Here is a 2,969-nt window from a genome sequence, read left to right on the forward strand (position 1 = left end):
ATTCAAGCCAATGAATGTGCAGTAAGTACTCAATTGTCCTCAACTGTCTTAGTGCTATGTGTGATACCAAGATGTGAAAGATATGGGTGGGCCATCATAGTCACAAGGAGTTTATGATAACCTATCCAGCAAAACACACAAAGAAGTCAAAGCAATGGCAATAATGAACAAGTGAAAACTGCAATCCAGAATGTTTTCAAGCAGAAGCTAAAGCACTGATTTATAAATTCTGTAGAAAGTCAGAAGAGCTAAAATAATGGGGAAGTTTGCATTTGAATTGCTTAATTCACTGGATGAGAAATATAATTTAAGAGAATTAAAATTTCACTATTGCAGAATTAAGCATTACAGAAAAATCTAGGAACACTGTTTTGCCTTTTTACAGAGATGTTAAAAATTGAGTGTAATTCCAAGTACTATCCAAATATCAAATTGCACAATATGTTTTGAGGCTTAATGAGTTGACTGTTTTTAACAACAGACTAGGAATTCTTCCTCTTCCCAATTTCCTTCCATTACACACATATTCACAAAAAGGGAAAGAAAAACCAGTGGGTCTTCATATAACCATTATTCATAGTCTACCAACCAAATAATTCTTTTTCTACCGATGACTGCTTGAATGTTAGCAACATACTAAGCATAAAACTAGAAAGAAAGCCTCATGTGATACTACTGATTAGGAGTTGCCAAAACATTTAGCTCCTGTCACAGTTAGTTTAAAATGTCCACACTGTCAGCTGCTTACCCTGCATGTAATGAAAAATGACAGGCGGGGGGATCTGAGTGGTAGAGCCCATGCGTAGCATGCACGTGGTCTTGGGTTCAATCCTCCATACGTCCATTTTGAAAAATGGCATTGTTTTCTGAACTATGTGCTTTCTTGCCCCATTTTTTTGTTCAATCGCCTTTTTAAAATGGGTTAAGTAATCTTAGAATTCCAAGTTGTCAATGCTTCTGTTGGAAAATGTTAACACAGTTGACCTTGAACAACGTGGTGGGGGTTGGGGCACCAAACCTCCTTACAGGGACCCGTAATTTGTGGTCCCTCCCTGTCTGCAGGGCAGTTCCCTCCTGTAGGCATTCGGCACCTGCGAGTTCAACCGACCCATGGCGATTGGGTCATGTAGTTCTGCAGTATTTACTGGTGAAAAAAATCCCCAGACAAGTAGACTTATGCGAGTTAGTCGGGGGTCAGTTGTAATTATTTGTATTAGCTCAGGTAGGTTGAGACAAACTAAAAAACTTGGTTTCTGCCCACTGGCAGATCTTCGCCTATTTCTTTGAGTGACTGATCAGGAACTGTCACTTCAGATAGGTTTTTAATCTCTTCTGAAGCGTTATCCTTCACCCTGGAGAGCTCTTCTATGATGAGAGTTCACTAATGATCATTCCTGTCTGTCAGTCTATTACTACCTGGTTATCTGAATGTATCTTTAATTTTTCTGACATCTTCTGTGGCTTTGTTCTCTGGGCAGGTTAGACAGAAACTGCAGCTACATGATCTCCTCCTGTTGTGATTTGGGATCATATTTTCCAGATATTTGAGACCATATGTTTCTGAGATACCTGAAAACCTGTTTGCATCAAAAATTTATTCTTTGCTATTCCTCTAATTTATTTTCCTGAAGAGAGTCTGGGAGCGGAGGAGGCAGAGTGACTGTGCCTCCTTTCATGTGTGTCTGGGAAATGCTCCTTCTCCCGGAATTCTGGAAGGAAACATTACTCCAGTGTGGAATCCAGTGCTTAGTCCTGCTTCCTACATAGAACCTCCAGAATCAGACAAGTAGCTTCATAGCTGGTGAAGTGTTTGCTTCATTGCACTCCTTCCTTCCCGTTTTCTTAAAACTGGCTAGGTAGTCGAAGGATTTGTGATTCCTGGAGTTCCTCCTTCTCAGGGACCAGCCCAATGGGAAAATTGCAAATCATTTTATTCAAATTCAGTGGTTTTATATTCTCAATTTGTAATTCTTCTACCAAAGTTTTCATCCTCTGAACCCAACTCAGAGTGAGATGGAGAGAAAGTTGTGATTTCTTGCCTACTCATGGGGAAAAAAACTCCCTCCTATTCTACTAGGCTTTCCCTGGGCTGTTTTCAGAGGTGTTTCATTGTTACTTTGGTTAAGGTGACTCTTGAGTTGTTCATTTTCGTAATTTTTCATGATGTGTTTTCTAACAATAATGATAATACCATCTATTGAATGTCTACATTGGGTTAGGTATGTGTAAGTATCGTTTACAGTAAAACTATCTTCACAACTCTCCAAGGAAAGTAGTATTTTAAAGATGAGGAAACAGAGGTTCAGAGAGGTTAAGTAAGTTGTCCAGGGTAACACAGCTACCAAGTTGCAGAGCCAGGACAGGAACTTGGGTCTGTCCAACTTCAAGGCCTCCCTAGCTAATTTACCCAACATCATCCTTTCATTGTGTACTTTATATACTCCTCTATTCACTTTTTAAAAAGTATGTTTAAAAATATGGAACACTTCACAAATTTGCATATCATCCTTACACAGAGGCTGTGCTAATCTCTGTATTGTTCCAATTTTAGTGCCGCCGAACAGGCACCTTGATTCCCTTTTATTGTGTTCTTTCATCCTGTACTTTGATGCATTCTAAGAGCAGCTTTCTGAAGAAATGATTGTATAGTAGGTAGAAAAGGGTCTTATATCTTGAAATCTTATGGTGGAGTCCTCTATCAGCAGCTCCGAAGAGAAGAGTTCAGTCCAGATTTGCAGATGCACAAAAGCCATCCCGATGAACTCCTGGAGCCTTGTCAGGCAGTTCTCAGCACCCTGGTTACTTTGAGTTTGGAAATAATGAGCGGCAGCCCCTCCAGGCTCAGACCAGTTTGGCTCCAAAGACTTTCGCGGTGCAGCTAGCTTAGGAAGTGCAAAATGTTATGTCATTACTTTAACTCATTTATTAAATATTTAGTGTGAGTAGACCATTGTGCTAGGTACTCTGTA

At 39.8% G+C, this 2,969-nt stretch overlaps 1 pseudogene; it reads right to left on the bottom strand.

Annotated features, from left to right (window-relative positions):
* Window positions 1-2,471: 2,471 nt before the first annotated feature.
* Window positions 2,472-2,567, bottom strand: LOC116664636 (annotated as a pseudogene).
* Between the last annotated feature and the right edge of the window lie 402 nt (window positions 2,568-2,969).

Source organism: Camelus ferus, chromosome 6 (assembly GCF_009834535.1).
Source record: "Camelus ferus isolate YT-003-E chromosome 6, BCGSAC_Cfer_1.0, whole genome shotgun sequence".
Lineage (NCBI taxonomy): Eukaryota > Metazoa > Chordata > Mammalia > Artiodactyla > Camelidae > Camelus > Camelus ferus.